Source organism: Gopherus flavomarginatus, chromosome 6 (genome assembly GCF_025201925.1).
Source record: "Gopherus flavomarginatus isolate rGopFla2 chromosome 6, rGopFla2.mat.asm, whole genome shotgun sequence".
NCBI classification, from domain to species: domain Eukaryota; kingdom Metazoa; phylum Chordata; order Testudines; family Testudinidae; genus Gopherus; species Gopherus flavomarginatus.
The window spans coordinates 106,464,024-106,481,628 of NC_066622.1; the positions used below are offsets into that span (position 1 = coordinate 106,464,024).

A 17,605-nucleotide genomic window follows, 5' to 3' on the forward strand; every position below is an offset into this window, starting at 1 on the left:
ATTAGTTTGTTGGAGGGTGTTCATGCATGAGGGGTGAGAAGGCACTTGTGGGCGAGTGGGATAATAGAAGCATATCCAAGATACTTCAGATTAAAGATTTTAGTAATATTTTTTTTAAATATCTCAACAAACAGGATTACTCAGGCTCACTAGAGTGAGTGGGACCTACTGTATTACTATAATTGGAGATATACCTATCTCCTAGAACTGGAAGGGACTCCGAGAGGTCGTTGAGTCCAGCACCCTGCATTCACTAGCAGGACCAAGTACTGATTTTTGCCCCGATCCCTAAGTGGCCCCCTCAAGGATTGAACTCACAACCCTGGGTTTAGCAGGCCAATGCTCAAACCACTGAGATATCACACCTTCACAGTCACTCAACACTTTCTTTAAAATGTGGAATTGGGCCTTAATACAGTTTCCTATGTTTTTCTACCTAAATGGAAGACATTTCTTAGACATCACCGAGTATCATATCAACAGGAGCTGTTTCCTGAGTGTCTGGTATGGGAGGGTTTTGTAATTCGGAGAAGATCACACCTCTATGATGTCGTCTTTAACTACTGGCTCTCTCCTTAGGTTAGAAAACACACTGTAGGAATTAATGATGGTGACAGTTTAGCCCAATAATCAGAGGTGTCACATGGCCCCACTGCTGCTATTGTGTTTTCGCTCCTGCTAGACTGGAGTAACTTTTCCCTCCTACCACAGTTGTGTATGCACTGAGGCTCATGCATGTTGTGGCATATTGGCTAGAAGCCCTGAAGCTCCTGCTTCACTCCTTTTCCACCTCTGCAGGAATCCTCGCTAGGAAATCCACCAAGTAGGTGCACATTGATCCCTAGGTCTGTACTAAATATGGAGGCAATCTTGTTCCAATGCCTAAACAATGCATTAAACCCTACCAACTGGCTCGATAGCAACCATTCTTGTTTAAATGAGTACTGAATTTCACTCAGTTAATTAAAAATGGCAGCAAATAGACTGCAGAGAATTAGATTGTGATGAGTAAGCAGCATGTGCATCCATTAAATATTTTTAGTTTAAACATTTTTTTGCTGTGTGTGCTATATATATTTTGTGTGTTCTTCTGGTACATTCCTGTTTCAGATCTTCCATCCTTGTCCTTTTCCCCCTCCTGCAACTGTGGCATTTCTTTTTATTAGGGTTATTTTCAAGATTTTATATTTTAAAGGTTTTATTTTTCATTAATCATTTGTTCTTTTCCTTTGCATGTTTCTGGTTATCTTACAAGGATGAGGAGCTGGTGAAAACTCCAGGTAGAAGATAAATTAAGGAATCAGAAGAAACTTGAGTATACCACAAAGAAAACAAGGAAGTATCCCAGAGCAGAATCTGGAGTACAAGTACTGGTATGAAACTACAAATATTTTTGTTGGACTTTAGGACAGTGTCTATCCTGGAAGAGAAACCTGACCTAATATAGAGCACAGTTTGTAAAACAGTTCTCCTTGGTCAGCACTGGCAAGAGAGAGTGTTGAAACCATTCTTCCTGGAAGAACAATATTTAAATATAATTTTAGCTAAAACAGTATTGCTTCTACTGCACTTGGGGCCTGTTTCTCTTCAAGCTTGAAGTAAAAGGTTGTATAGTGTCTTGATTCCTTATATGTAGCAATATCAGGCCATTACCTTATAGCACTAGGTTTTGAAATGATGTTGTTAGAAATATTGACTCTGATTATTTATTCAATAGTTGGATAACTTTTTCTGAAACTATTACCAGGCACATTGCCTTTCAAAAATCAGAATATATTGCAGTAAATACTCTGCACAATATCAGTTAAAATGTGCTATAATTATGTATTAAATGATGATAAACAGAGGGCATTTTAAAATCATTGCATCTGTTCTTAAGTGAAGATTTAAACAACTAAGCAGAGAGTTAAACAGCAATATTCATAATCAGATAGGGTTATTTAGGACCTGTTGAATTTTGAGTGTTTAAAATTATACAAGGAAATAGGGAGGGGGATGTATAATGCCTTTTACCCCATTCCCCCCCTCGATGTAAAGCGAACAGGTAGTTGAATGATTGATTCATTTATGACTGAAGAAGATATTGGCATACTGTGTTAATCTAGATAATCCTACCTCAATTTGACATGCTGGAGTCCCTGATACCATGATCCCACTGAATTAAGGGACCAAAATTTGCCTTGTTATAGCAAGGTTGTGAAAAGAAAATAAGTGGATTTGCATGTGCTGCACCTGTGAGCCCGAAATCAGTGTGAAAGGGGGGCTTTACCAATGAAATCTGATTTTGTCATAAGTATGTAAAACGACATACCAAGGAAAGTTTAGACTCACTGAAGGAATTTAGTAATGCTACGGTTAGAAAAAGAACAACATTTTAATTTTTTTGACTAATTGTTGTTGTTTCCCTAACTTGCCCATTTAAAGTCTCAGACTAAATCTTCATATACTTTTACCTTTCATGTTGTCTGCCTGGAGTTGGTCACCCGTCCTTTGGAAACTTCTTATTCAGCACTGTTTGGAGCAGAGGTTAGATCTAGATTGGAGATAAAGCTTTCTTTGGTGGTTTCATATATTTGCTTTCTTTTTTTAATCTTTCTAATAAAAAATCTTCATAGTGTAACATTGCATGGCCTCTTGACATACTGCAGATTGTCTCGGCCCATACACCTGTGCCCTTAAATAAGAACACTTACATAGTGTCTACTGATCAAAACTGGAGTTATGCTCTTACTATTAGATGCCAAGCAGAATTCTAGCTGTGGCATTTTGTATCAGCTGAAGTCTATTAATGGCATGCAGGGCAAAACAGCTTAAAAGGGCTCTACAACAATAGTCTAAACAAGATGACACGAAGGTTTGAATAAAGACCTATGCATCAGCAGAAATGAGGTGGAGATGTAATCTGGCAATATTCCTAAGGCAATATAATAGAGATTTCCATACAACAAACATTTCATTCAAATGTTAGACGAGAACCAGCTGAACTGCTAAATTGCAAATCCTGGGGGGAAAAGCATTATAAAAGGAGATGGAGAGAAAAGACAGAATTAAGAGGTGAGTGATTTTTAGCTAGTGTTTATATCCCACAAACCCATATTTTCTTGCATTAAGTTATAAGAAATATCTAAATATGCCTGGACACTATTTAGGCATTCACAACAGAGATAGCAAGTAGAGTATGGAGACCAATTTAATGTAATTGTGTTTCCAGTATATACATTAAATTCAACACCATGGTGATAGATCAGTTCACCTAATAGTAGTATGTACATCAAAGCACCTGGAACAGCATAGTGGAACTTCCGTTATAATATATGTAATAGAAGAGCAGACATCCTTATGAGATACAAACTGATTGTTAAGAGGAAATAGGAGCTTAATTTTGTACAGCACCATGTTTCAAAGAGAGTTAGGTATGATAGATGCACTATCATTACAGTCAGAGCCTCAAAAATGTCCCTCATTTCAGGAGGCACTGAAAATATTGAAAAGGCAATATGCTTAGCCTCTGGTTGTGGTGACAGGAACTTAAATTGCTCGGCAATAATCCCTCTGACCATTTTGGGAGGAGCAGGGACCGGCCCAGAAACTGTATGGCAGTGCATGCATATGTGCAAAGGGACAGAATAAAGGCAGAACACATTCAGCCTTGACTGAGGGCTTAATTAAGTGCAAGTTTGACACACAATGCTTTGCATTAATTTACCTATAATTCTCTTGAATCCTGATTATCTTAATCCAGGAACTGTGAAGCACAAATACCAGTGTATAGAGAAAGCTGTATAGTGTTGTTGGACAACAGAGCCAAAAGTTTCAAGACTGATTCTGCTGTGGGTTATCCAAATTTTTTTAAGAAGACTTATCTAAACAAATCAAAGTTATCTTAAATATGTGCATTTAGCTTTAAATTATCTTTTCTCTCATTTCATGATTTGAATAAATAATACCCAATGAGTTAGAAGCAAAAGATTGTCCATATCTAAATCAGCACCAGGTACTGTCTTCATATAATCTGTTGGTCTCAAAGTGACATTAAGATTACAAAATAGGTATTTTTTGTTGTATATGAAACTTATCTGACACTTTGGCTGGATGTAAAATTGTTGCCTCCAATTTATACCATATATTGTAATTAGAGGATTGAATCTGTCCCAACTGATTTTTCATTTAAAAAAAAAATGTAAAAGAAGAATGGTGTTTTACAATATCAGTTGTACTATTTGATGATAATTGATAAAAAGAAGGCGTGTAAGTTACAAAACAATTTTAAAAGGAAAACCCCAAGAGTTCTTCTGGAAAGTTAGTTTTAATTTTTTCTTTAAAGAATGTCATTCTTCGGTGGACTACTAGCATGTATTTGAGCCTAAAGTGCTAGATCCAAGATCTAGGGAAAAAAAATATCTTGTTGGCTGTATATTACAGTTTTCTAAAGGTGGTACAGATGCGTACTCTCAGTAGAAGTAGAATTATCAGATGTGTCTGAGTTCTTGGAAGACAGTTTTCAGAAAGGATATAAAGTCACCTCCTTTTCTTTTTTTAGCAGCCTCAGAATTTTAATGTTTCAGAACCTGATCAAGTTCTATTCTCCAGTAAATCAGTGGCCTGAATCTCAGTAGCTACATTGTAAGCCACCTCTGTGCTCCCTGCATTCTAGGGCTGTGCAAGAAACTGCCTGGCCTCTAATGTAGGGCAGCCTCAGGAGTTCTATAAATGATGCTGTGCTTCCCATGACCATCAGTGGCTATCAGACAAAGGATAGCTATCCTGCAGTGTACTCCAGCCACATCTTCAACACACCTAAATCAGGGGGCTGATGTACAGCCCTTACGCTAGCTTTATATCAGCTAAGAAGGCATCCTGTATAGAAGATATTGTCAGGGGAGTTCTGACTGTTTTGGCTTTGGGGTTTTGAGGGGTGGGAGGAGCGCAGGGATGAGGTTGTTCTTTGGGAGGCAGATTTTGTTTTATTTTTGTTGCTTTAATATACACCCCTACCTCCATATAATGCTGTCCTCGGGAGCCAAAAAATCTTATCACGTTATAGGTGAAACCATGTTATATCGAACTTGCTTTGATCCACCGGAGTGCGCAACCCCGCCTCCCCGGAACACTGCTTTACCGTGTTATATCCGAATTCATGTTATATCGGGGTAGAGGTGTACATGTTGCTATGTAGTTGCTAGAGAAGGCAATGTATAATAAGTGACACTACTACAGAAATTCTTCGCTATTATAATCTAATCAGTTGCATTATTCAAAAGTGTGTGATTTTGTCTGGAGGAGTTTCAAAGAGTTTACAAAAAAAACGAGGAGTCCTTGTGCTGATACAGACTAACTCGGCTACCACTGAAAAGAGTTTACAGTGCACAAGATTAAAAGAATCAGTAAAATGCAACCAAACTAAAATATCCACCAGGGAAGGGGGGTAATAACCTTGTGGACATTGTTAGTGCTTTCTAATAAACTGTACAGGACTCAGTGCCAGCTCCAGGCCACAGCGTGCCAAGCACGTGCTTGGGGCAGCATGCCATGGGGGGCACTCTGCCGGTTGCTGGAAGGGCGGCAGGCGGCTCCGGTGGAGCTCCTACAGGTGTGCCTGCAGAGGGTCCGCTGGTCCCGCGGCTCCAGTGGAGCATCTGCAGGCACGCCTGCGGGAGGTCAACCGGAGCCGTGAGATCACCGGACCCCCTGCAGGGAAGCCTGCGGGAGGTCCACCAGAGCCGCGGGACCGGCGAGCGGCAGAGCACCCCCGCGGCGTGCCGCTGTGCTTGGGGCGGTGAAATTGCTAGAGCCGGCCCTGACAGGACTCGTGCTGTGGGGATAAATGGGTTAGAACTATCCAAGATGGAGAGATACATTCAACAGAGATATTTTCTGCAGCATCTTTCTTCAGGCACTCCCAAGGCGGGTCCTTCTTCCTGACTTGGTAGGCCACTTCTGAGCCGACTGGCTCCCTTTTAAGCTCTACCTCTAGCTGGCGCATGCTCTGCAGGTACAACTGGTCGGAGTTGCTCTTTAACCCCTTCAGTTCTAGTGCAGGGTTTATACTCCCCATCACAAGGCACAGTGCAAAGTGATCTCTAATTTTCTGTTTCATTCTTTTCTATTGATAGGTAAATTTAACATGTCAAGCAAAGACTTTGGGGTTTACTGTATTACTATAAGTAATTTGGTTTATCTTTGAGCAAAGGAATTATATTTGTGTGGGTTTTGTTTAAAGATGTGATGTTTGCAAAAGCTGTAGCCATTATGATGAAAATCTCACCTTAGCAATTATCTGGTCTTTGGTACACATTATATCTCCGTGTATATCACTATGCTACTATATGATTCTAGATATGACTTCTACAGGCAGCTTCTCCAGTAACACTAATCAGAGATAGTTGAAGCATTTACGTATCAGCTCAATGTATAGTAAAGTAGTCTGTTCTTTTTTTACATTAGAATTATAGTAGTAATTTCAAGTCAGTACAACAAATCTTGGAGTTTTTTTTGTTTGTAAAGAAATGAGATCTGAAAGATTACATGTGGCATTTCTCTACAGTGAAACTGAAACTATTTTTGACCTGAATTCTCATATCAGCATTAAAAATTACTGACAATGTTGTTCTGGGAATACAGTTCATGGTGGCTACCGTTATTTTGTTGACTTGGGATCTGAAGAAATACAAGCTGTCAAACGTTCCTCATATGCACATGAAGACATGTAATGCCGTAACAATATTGGAAACTTGTGTGAAAACCTCATTTTTTCCTTATCTATGCCCCCATGCTAATAGCAAAATGAGTCACCCACTTAACTGCAAAACAGAGAATTTGCTTTTATGCTCAAAAAGTTTCTTCGCCCTTGAAAAAAGTCAGAGTAGGTGGTGTTCAAATTATAAAGCCAAATCATCCCCTCCTTGGGAAAAACCCATAGAGGGGAATGGAAATTCTGCAAGTTGAAACTTCGAGTTCCTGAATGATCATTCTGTTTGTACTGTCGTGGACAAATCCAGCTCTTGCTATCAGAGAGTGTAGCCTCCAAAAGACATTTAGAAATAGGGGAATGGTCCCGGAGCCTACAGTGCAAACTCCAGGTGCTAGAAGCAAAAGAAAAGTAGCACACCCTAGTATCCCTTGGTCTCCTGACAGTACAAGCCCTCTTTCAGAGCAGTTTCAGTGTGCGCATGGCATTTGTATGTAAAATCAGGCGGATGATGTCAGTATTTTCATATGCATTACATTCTCACAGGGAAATGGTGGTGTGGAAAGTTACCCTACCATCCCTGCCTCTGTACAAACAGGTTGCATCTACATGTGGAGCTAGGGGTGTGATTCCTGGCTCGAGGAGACATACCTAGGTGTCATCACGCTAACGTGCTAAAAAATAAAAAGTAGCTGTGGTAATATGAGCAGTGGGACAGGCTAGCTTCCCCAAGTACGTGTCCATCAGAAATCATAGGCACATTGTCAGGGTGGCTAACCTGTCCCTTCACTTACGCTACCATGGCTGCATGCTATTTTTAGCGTGGTAGTTTGATGAGAACTAGCATGGGTATTTCTGTTTGAAATGGGAACCACACCCCTAGCTTCAAGTTTAGAAATACCCATAGAGGAGGCTTCTGCAAGTTCATGAGCAGGGTCATGAAGTATATTGTATACATGTATTTTCCCTTATTCCATTGGCTTTGGCCAGTACTTGTGCATTTTTCCAGCCCCTCTGCACATGAGATAGGACTGGTTCACTCCCTCTCATAGTTTGTGAATGTACTTCTAACCATTATTCCAAAGTGTGGTAATGCAGAGATGTCCTCCTTAAACATACCTGCTCCCAGAGTTTACCTATGCGTTTGTATCGGGGTGGCTCTAGACATTTCGCTGCCCCGAGCATGGCGGCATGCCACGAGGGGTGCTCTGCTGGTTGCTGGTCCTGCGGCTCTGGTGGACCTCCCGCAGGCGTGCCCGTGGAGGGTCCACTGGTTCCCTCTGCAGGAGGTCCACCGGAGCGGCAAGACCAGCAGACCCTCCGCAGGCATGCCACCGAAGGCTGCCTGCCTGCCTGCTGCCCTCCTGGCAACCGGCAGAGTGCCCCCCGCAGCATGCCGCCCCAAGCACATGCTTGGCATGCTGGGGCCTGGAGCCGCCCCTGGTTTGCATAAATCTATCTGTTTACCACTGTTTTAATTTAGCCCAGAACATTTTCTTTGTTGGTTAAAAATACAAAATGAGACAATATTTCTGCTTCAACCATTGTTTGTTATTAAAAACATTGTTTGGAAATAAGCAGGCTAATGCATTTTTATTTGCTTTTTAATAATGCATGTTTAGCTATGAAACAATCTATCAGTACTGCATGCATAGTACCCAATAACTGGATCATCACACCACTGACATAAATAGATTAATTATATCGTAGAGGTGTAAAAATAACTAGTATCTGGAAGTTGTAGAGGCTGTGTATGGAATTAGACTGTGTAAACAGCCTTGCTCATGTTCATTATGTGTTTATGTTAAGAAAGAAAAATAGTGTTGAATGTGCAGTCTATGGGCTTGATTCTGCACTGTCTTGCACCTAGTGTGCAAAGTGAATGTAAAATGCTACTAAATCAAAATGATAGTGATTCAGTTCCATTTTGCACAGGTATAAATGACTGCACAAGGTACAAGGCACTGGAGAATCAGGGTCTTTGTCTTCAACTGTAGCAGTTTCTCAGGGCTGTTTTCCTTGCTTTCTTCTGAGACCAGAGAGAGATTTGGGATTTGACTTTAAATAATTAAAACTTCTGTTCTAAAAGTGACAATGAATAATCTCTGAAAATAATCAAGGATTGAGTGTTTCGCCTGATTATTTGTGAAATTTGGGACACTCAGGTGCACTGTTTTCTAGTGATGCAGAGGTTGTCTAGTTTAGGTCTGGAGCTAAATGAATTTAGAGAGAAAGAATGGTATTGTGCTAAAGGTACTGGACAGGGATTCAAGAGCTGGGTTTCATTCCTAGAGTAGTATAATCCCTCATAACTCCTGGTAGAAAATTCTGATGCCCTTGTGGGAATTACTTAATATTTCTATACCCATCTATGAAAAGGGGTTAATAAAATTTCCCTTTCCCACACTTGCCTATCTAATCTATTTAGTTTGTAAGCTCATCGGGGCAAGAACTCTCTCTTAGTAGGCTTGGGGACTTAGCTCAGATGGAGCCTCCATACACTATTTTTAAAACACATAATTAATAAGCTGGAGCCTGTTCCTTCTCCCACTGAAATCAGACTTTCTAGCATTCCTCTGGGTAACTTTCTCCTTTTTTACAGAAAAGGAAACAAAGATTTCCTTCAAGCTGCATGCATATGGTCAAGTTCATACAGTTTTAAAAACTAGTTTTTTTGTATGCAACATCAGTGACTTCTTGGTTGAGTCATAGCAACTTTATCAAATAGTGTAGCATTATAGTATGAAAACTGTTCCTTTTTTCCACTAATTTTTTAGGATTGTACAGATAATGTCTAGTAGTGTCCCAGACCCTGTGGTTTTCCATTCAGGAGTTTATTAGTGTAAGACTAGGTTGTGTACCGTGTTGCCAACCCATATCACAAGTAGCACAGATGGGAGAGCAGTCCCCACAGGGTCTGTACACCCCCTGCACACGTGGGCAGGAAGAGAGTGGATTGCCAGTGCCAACTGTCTCCACCCAAATACGTGCAGGCCAGGCCAGCTGCACCATTGTAACAGGAGACATATGCCACACCAGCAGTTACGGGCTGGAGCAGGTTTACATCCACCCCTGTGGAGCAGGAGGAAATCATGAGGCAAATGATGACTGAGTGTCATAATCTGCTTCCTGTTCTGCTCCTGTGACATGTTACATGCTAACCACTATATAGGGATTGTGGCAAAGGCACAATTGACCCCTTAGGATATGTCTATGCTGCAGCTGGAAGCAAGTCTCCCAGCCCATGTAGACAGACATGCAGTAGCAGGACTCAAGCTAGCAGGCTAAAAATAGCAGTGTGGATGTAATGGCTCAGGCAGCAGCTTGAGTTCTTAAGCCCAGCTAGCCCCCTGGGCAGGGCCGGCACTTCCACTAGGTGACCCTAGGCAGTTGCCTAGCGCGGCAGGATTTGGGGGAGCGGCATTTTGCTGCCCTCAGTGGAAATTCAGTGGCAGGGGGTCCTTCTGCTCCGGGTCTTCGGCGGAAATTTGGCAGCGGCTCCTTCTCTTGCTCCAGGACCCGCTGCCGATGTGCCCTGAAGACATGGAGTGGAAGGACCCCCGCTGCCGAATGCTCAGAGGAGGAGTACCGCCACCTAGGGCAGCAAAAACCGTGGCGCCACTCCTGCCCCTGGGTCTGAGCTCAGGTAGCTAGCCTGAGTCTCTCCTAGAGCCAAAGTGTTCACACTGTTATTTTTAGTGTACTTGTGCAAGTCCGTCTGCCTGCCTGGGCTAGGAGGCTCACTCCAGGCTGCGGGGTAGACATACCTTTAATTTCACATTACCAATCCAGCCATTGCCATAGGCTTCCTTCTTCTGTTTAATAGTTTGATTCAATCTCATGAGACCATTGCGATTAAGAGGCCCAGTAGCTTCCTACACCCACCCTCTGTCTGCTCCAATCCTTTTGTGTACTTGTCTTCTGTTCCCCTGAAGACTTTTGTTCTAGCATCCAGATCCTGTCAAACTTTGTCTGTCGTTCCTTGTTCCACTCTACCATTTTATTTCTAGTTCTTTGTATTAACAGTGCTTGGTACAAATGTTCAGGGTTGCATATATATAAAATATTTATTATATGTATTTTTTCTGATGCCTATAGTACTTCATAGTGCTTCAATTAATTTACCCCGTCTACCACATATAATAGTTGTATTATGAGTTAGACAGCTTACAAGCCTCTTCATTCTCTATTTGCTTTTTAAACTAAGTATTTCAGCAGAGATTTAGTGTTAGCTAAGCACTTACTCTGGTTCCTTCTATTCCTCCCCCCTTCTATTTCAACGCAGCAGATTAATATTTTTCTATCCCTTAAAAATTGGTAATATTTTAATGAGTTCTCATTATCATCTTTACAAAACTCTTGGGGCCAGATTATGGCCTTCTGCAAAAGAACCTGTGAGAGAGAGCCTGATGGTACCACTTGAGGACTCTCTTCTTCTACTGAAGAACCAGGCTTTGCCCTCTTACCATTTTTCCCTAGCTAAAGAAGCAAGTGGTTCTACCTTCTATCCTGCAGAAAGCTCCAAAATAGGCATAGGGCCATCTATACAGAGGCCCCAGCTCCTATGCCAGGTCTGCGGCTTCCCAACAATATGGCTCTGTTGGGCAAGGGACTCGCATATAGTTACCTGATTTTGGGACATCCATGAAGGGGGGGCTTCACAGCTTTGAGGGGGGCAAAAAAAGAGTCTGGGTCTTTGTTACCTATTGCACAAATTCCCCAAAGACCTTGTTAGGGGACAGTGGATGTCCCTGACCGCAGATGCAGTCTCCCTCAGACACCACCTCCCCTCACATAGCTCCTGGACCCACAGAGAGCTTGCAATCCTTTCACACTTGTATCTCCCAGTAATATCAGTGAGTTCCACATGAAGATAGCTTGAAAAAAACTTGTGTGACCATCAGGGTCCAGACACCCCCAGGGCAGAACTGAAGGTTTAAACCCAATCCAACTGACTGTGCTGATTGTACTATAAAATATGCAAGTAAAGTCTTTAATGAAAGCTGTAATGCACTGAACTTCATAGTCATTATGATATATATATGTACACAGTTATGGTTAAGACTGTGTCCATGGTAATTATGCAATTTCAGCATTGCCTCACAACTGGGGAGTGAGGCAATCAGGCAAAGAAGGGCTGCCTCCCCAATTAGATGATATTAGGATTGCCAACCCTCCCGATTTTGTGAGGAGTCTTCCAGATTCACGCCCTATCTCCTGGAGGCTACTGAAGCCAAACCAGGAGATTTTAGGTGCTCAAAGTATGGTGGCACAGCGGGGCTAAGGCAGGCTCCCTGCCTACCCTGGCCCTGCACCACTCCCAGAAGTGGCTGGCATGTCACTGCAGCCCCTGGGCCTGGAACTGCAGTCAATGGGAGCTGCGGGGTTGGCACTTGTGGGTGTGGGAAGCATGCAGAGTCCCTTTCACCCCCCCCCACCCCCGAAGGGACCACAAGGATGTGCCAGATGCTTCTGGGAGCAGTGCAGGGCCAGGGCAGGCAGGGAGCTTGCCTTAGTCCCGCTGTGCCGCTGTCTAGGAGCCACCCAAGGTAAGCACCTCCCAGCCAGAGCCTACACCCTGCACCCACTCCTGCACCCCAACCCCCTACCCCAGCCAGGAGCCCCCTGGGAGAAAGGGACAGGCTGGAGGCAGGGCAAGGACGTTTGGGTTTGTGTGGTTAGACCAGAGTGGGCAAACTTTTTTGGCCTGAGGGCCACATTGGGGTTGCAAAACTGTATGGAGGGCAGAGTAGGGAAGGCTGTGTCTCCCCAAACATCCTGGCCCCTGGCCCCTGCCCCCCTCAGAACTCCCAACCCCCCCTGCTCCTTGTCCCCTGACTGCCCTCTCCCAGGACCCCCCACCCCTAACCACCCCCAGGACCCCAAACCCTCCTGCTCCCAGTCCCCTGACTGCTCTGACCCCTATCCACACACCCACCCCCGACAGGTCCCCTGAGACTCCCACACTTATCTAACCCCCCCCATCCCTGACCGCCCCTCAGAACCTCCACCCTATCCTGCTGCCCACTGCTTCCTGTCCTCTCACCGTCCCCCGGCCCCCTTACCATGCCACTCAGAGCAGCATGTCTGGCAACTGCGCCACCCGGCTGGAGCCAGACATGCTGCCGCGCTGCTCGGCAGGAGCGCACAACCCCGCCGCCCAGAGCATTGCCTGTGCAGTGGCGTGGCTTTGGGGGAGGGGGCTAGTTTCCCCAGCAGGGCACCCAGAGGATTCAGGGGGCTTGGAGCAAAGCAATTTTGGGGGCTCCTTCCATAAAAAAAAAATTGCAATATTATAGAATACTATATTCCTGTGGGGCCTGGGGCAATTGCCCCACTTGCCCCACCCGGGCAGCCCTGTTCCCTGACCGGAAGCTCAAGGACCAGGCAGAACAGTCCTGTGGGCAAGATGTGGCCCGCAGGCCGTAGCTTGTCCACCTCTGGATTAGACAGTTGGCAACCCTAGATGAGACTGGCTCGAAGCCATCGTCCAGGTCAGGAAAAAACTCTGAGGAACCATCAAGGCAAATGAGAACAGCTTGAAACTGAAAAGAAAACCCCAATCTTTGAAAACTAAGAAAGGAAAATGTTTTCCCCGCTTTTAATATCTATAGTGGCTGAGGGGAAAAACCTGAAAATCTTTAAAATGGAGGGGGAAGGAATTGAAGATATCCAGAACTTGAGGCACGGTCTTGGAGGTGGGAGGCTGTGTGTGAACACTGGATCCCCCTATGGATAGGGGTACACTGAGAAACTGTTCAAAGGCAATAGGTAACTTGTATTAGAAAAGGGATTTTATCTAGTATAGAAGCGTAAAGCCTGAAATTACATTTTACATTTAGTTTTTGTGTAAGTTGTGTGTTTGCTTCCCTTATTACTTCATCTTTGAATCTGTGGCTTTTCTGTTAAATAAACCTTTAGTTTATGTTTATCTCAAACAGATCTCTGTTGTGTAAATGGAGGCTGATTTTACACCTTCCGAGGTGACGAACCAGAAGGGAAAAGTCTGAGTGTGTGGTAGTTAAGCACTTGAAGGATGGGTTTGGGGAGTCTTGGGACTGAAAGGACTGTTGGCATCATGCTTCAAAGAGTAACTAGGCTGGTGGAAGCCGGGGTCAGACTGTGTTCGTGGGCTGGCTGCTTGTGTCGGGGACCTGAACCAAAGCTGCACAGCATAAAGGCACCCAAGGTTACAGGGCAAGTGGTGACAGAACACCTTACTGGTCTGGGTGATCCTTAAAACGTCCATTTGAGTCCCAAATATGTAGCCCCTTTGGGATTGCACTGTTATTTCTACTAGTAGTAGTCATGTACTGGGCCAGTAGAGTGTATTTATGTTGAGCATAGACTGCAGGGTACTGCACTCAAAAAATGACAGATATCCCAGCTCTTCATTAAAATTACTGCACCCTGCCTTTTGGTAACATGATTTCTAAACAAAGATTGTTTTCAGGCTTAGACACCTCTGGCATTCAACAGCATTGTTGATCTTTTGTGTTAAGTTCCTCTGGACCAGAACAGATTTATTGGTGCTCACATTTTTTATCTGTAAGTAAAATAGCAGTACATGAGAAGAAAATAGGAGGTGTCTGAAGCTACATCTAGGAACTTTAAGGCCTATTTTTGAGTAGTACAAAGCACCCACAATTCCAACTGAATTAAATGGAAATGTTGGGTGCTGAGCACCTCAGAAATTCAGGCCATATGGTCATAGAACCATAGAAAAGTAGGGCTGGAAGGGACCTCGAGGTCATCTAGTTCACCCTCCTGGGTGGCAGGAGCTATAGAAATAATAGATCTAACAGGATCACCTGTGAAAGATGGATAGACATCTAGTAAGCTAGACATGCAACTTAGGTAAATGTCTAGTTTATTATTGGACATTTCCAAAGTGAATTGTTTAAGAAGGACTTGTTTTGTAGCTGAATATAAGTTTCTCTTATGTTTAGACTTAAACCTTCTATTAATTAATTGTGGAAGTGAAAAATGCCTTTAGTTTTTCCATTAATAGCTTTCATATACAGGTACCTAGACTTTTGATGGGGTTTTTTGTTCTATTTTACTGCTCTAGCTCCTAATAAAAGAAAACTGAAAACAGGCATAATTTTCAAAAAAGGCCACAGGTGACAAATACTAAGAGAAATCAGATAATTTTATATAAACTGATCCTCTACTCACATGCTTAAAGTTAAGCTCATGATTATGTGTTTTGCTGGCTCAAGGTCATAATGAGAGGGACTAAGAGATACAATTACTTTTCAAATTGCTGGCACTATTATGATGGGTCTTGTGCTTTCTCTTCTTTGCGGAGGGTTCAGGGCACCATTTCTTGCCCCTGAATCAGAATATTAATTGCCCCACTAGTGTCCCTGAGGAGGGGAGTGGAGAGGGAGGAACCTGGGCCCACCCTCTACTCCAGGTCCCAGCCCAGGGGCCCTGAGGATAGTGGTGAACCACTTGAACAGGCAGTTCCTTCCCTTGGGCTACTTCCCTCTCCTGCCCTTCAGCTTGTGGGGGGCTTCCTGCCCTCCATCTGCACAAGCCAGGTGTCCCTTACCTAGGGTCTTGGACTTCTTAGCCCACCACAGCACTCCTCCAAACTTTTCTCTTCAAACTTCTCTGCTCCAACTCCCACACTGTCTGATTGAAGCAGGGGGGTTTTATCATGATTGACTGCTAGTGCTCTAATTGGCTTCAGGTGCTCTAGTTAATCTATAGCAAACTTTCTTCCCCTTACAGAGAATAAGGCTCCCTGCTAACACTCTCCTGCTGCTCTCTGGCCATGCTGTATCACAGACCTCAGAGTTATATTTCATATTTCTAGTTTCAGATACAAGAATGATACAGTATACAAATTGGATGACCATAGCCAGTGGATTGTAAGCTTTGTACGGATATCTTCCAAGAGATCTTTTGCATGAAGCATATTCCAGTTACATTATATTCTCACATATTAGCATATTTTCATAAAATCATATGGAGTGCAGCATCACAACAGGTTCTACCAGGGTGCCATTTTCCACATGACTGGCCCTGTCTTAACCCCTTGTGCTTAACAATCTGTTCCACCTTGTACTTAGCTACGGCACTCTGCTTATCTTTTCAAGACCTGAAGAAGAGCTCTGGGTAGCTCAAAAGCTTGTCTCTTCCACCAATTAAAGTTCATCTAATAAAAGAAATTACCTCACCCTTCTTGTCTCAGTGTCAAATAGAAAACCTTAATGTGATTTACTTTGTGATCAACATCTACTCCTTGCATTGCTGGAGTCCTGTGGTACACCAGTCCTCTCCAAATGTCTGATATGTGCTCTGATTATCACAAGCTTGGAGCCAGTGCTCCAGGCACTCCAAGCATTAGGCACCATGCCTTAGATCTGTGGTGGGCAAACTACAGCCCACGGGCCAGATTCAACCTGCCAGCCATTTTAATCCAGCCCTCAAGCTCCTGCTGGGGACTGGGGTCTAGGGCTTGCCCTGCTCCAGCCAAGGAGAAGAGTCAGGGGCTGCTCCACACAGCTTCCAAAAGCAGTGGCATGGCCCCCGTCTCGTGCTTCAGCCTGGGAGCAGGGTCGGGGGCTGCTCCATGTGGCTCCTGGAAGCAGCAGCATGCCCCCCCTCCAGCTCCTACATGTAGGGGTAGCCAGGGCTCTCCGCTCTGCACACTGCCCCCGCCCCAAGCATCAGCCCTGCAGCTCCCATTGGCCAGCAGCTGCAGCCAGTGAGATCTGTGGGGGCAGTTCCTGTTGATAGGGCAGCATGCAGACCGCCTGGCCGTGCCTCTGTGTAGGAGCTGGAGAAGGGCATGCTGCTGCTTCTGGGATCTGCTTGAGGTAAGCGCCACCCCGAGTCTGCATCCCTGAGCCTCCCCCTGTGCCCTAACCCTCTGCCCCAGCCCTCATTCCCCTCCTGCCCTCTGAACCCTTTAGTCCCAGCCTAGAGCACCATCCTGCACCCCAAACTCCTCATCCCCAGCCCCACTCCAGAGCCTGCACCCCCAGCCAGAGCCTTCACTCCCTTTCGCACCCCAACTCCAATTCTGTGAGCATTCATGGCCCGCCATACAATTTCTATTCCCAGATGTGGCTCTCTGGCCAAAAAGTTTGCCCACCCCTGCCCTAGATTTTTAAGTATCTAGGCATCGCTGTGCGCAGTGTTGCAATGCCAAACTAATATAGGAGCAACAGAGAGTCCTGTGGCACCTTTAAGACTAACAGATGTATTGGAGCATTAGCTTTCGTGGGTGAATACCCACTTTGTCATGGCCTGTCATGCGTCTAACAAAGTGGGTATTCACCCATGAAAGCTTATGCTCCAATACATCTGTTAGTCTTAAAGGTGCCACAGGACTCTCTGTTGCTTTTTACAGATCCAGACTAACACGGCTACCCCTCTGATAATATAGGAGCCTACATCTCAGTTTCAAAAGGACTTCTAAGTCCCTAAATTCCCTTTGAAATTGAGTGCAGCAACACTACATACCCTGAAAAGGCTGAGCCTATGGCTCTAACATCTGGTATCTGCCAGTGTACACTCCACTACTTGCCTCCCACACCACTGTCCTCAGGGCCCCCAGACATCCTACCTCTGTGACCCACTCCTCACCAACTACCCTTCCAGTCACTCTGAAACTTCTTCTGAGTAGGAGGAAAAGAATAGAAGCAAATTCACCCTAAAGGGATTCATCACACTGCCCCCTGCTGACATAACACTGCTCAGCTGATTCATCCTATCTCTTCTTTGCAGAGGATAGTATACGTCCCACTGTTGCTTCAAGATAACACTTAAATAGAATGTAGAAACAATCCTACTTTGGGAGGGGATGGGTTAATGATTTAATAAAGTATTTTCTGTTTCTGATCTGAATGTTTCTGATAGTGTAGTAATTTTATTTGGATCCATATGTACACTTTAATATCT

At 44.1% G+C, this 17,605-nt stretch overlaps 1 protein-coding gene across 2 annotated transcripts in view; it reads left to right on the top strand.

Annotated features, from left to right (window-relative positions):
* PCGF5 (polycomb group ring finger 5) overlaps nt 1-17,605 on the top strand; it is a 103,004-nt gene that overhangs the window by 13,214 nt on the left and 72,185 nt on the right. For both annotated transcript variants that reach the window (XM_050959714.1, XM_050959713.1), the window contains exon 2: nt 1,256-1,373. The gene's annotated coding sequence lies outside the window, so the exon portion shown is untranslated. The remainder of the gene's footprint in view (nt 1-1,255; nt 1,374-17,605) is intronic.